The sequence below is a fragment of the Lupinus angustifolius genome, unplaced genomic scaffold, assembly GCF_001865875.1.
Source record: "Lupinus angustifolius cultivar Tanjil unplaced genomic scaffold, LupAngTanjil_v1.0 Scaffold_426, whole genome shotgun sequence".
NCBI lineage: Eukaryota > Viridiplantae > Streptophyta > Magnoliopsida > Fabales > Fabaceae > Lupinus > Lupinus angustifolius.
Genome location: NW_017727832.1, coordinates 290,636 through 290,895, shown reverse-complemented (window position 1 = coordinate 290,895; position 260 = coordinate 290,636).

The following is a 260-nucleotide window of genomic DNA, read 5'->3' as shown; positions in this document are numbered from 1 at the left end:
CCATGTAAATATTATTTATACGATGACCAACAAATCTAACGTTATTAGATAAAATGTCACGAATAATACAACGATCAGAAACGAAATATACACGATTACCTTTGTCACAGAGTTGACTTATACTCAAAATTTTATGTTCTAATCCTTCAACATAAAGGACATTTTCAATAGGAGTTTGTGATGAGTTACCAACTGTTCCAGTGCCAAGTATCTTTCCCTTGTTGTTGTCTCCATACGTGACGTATCCTTTTCCTTTAAGT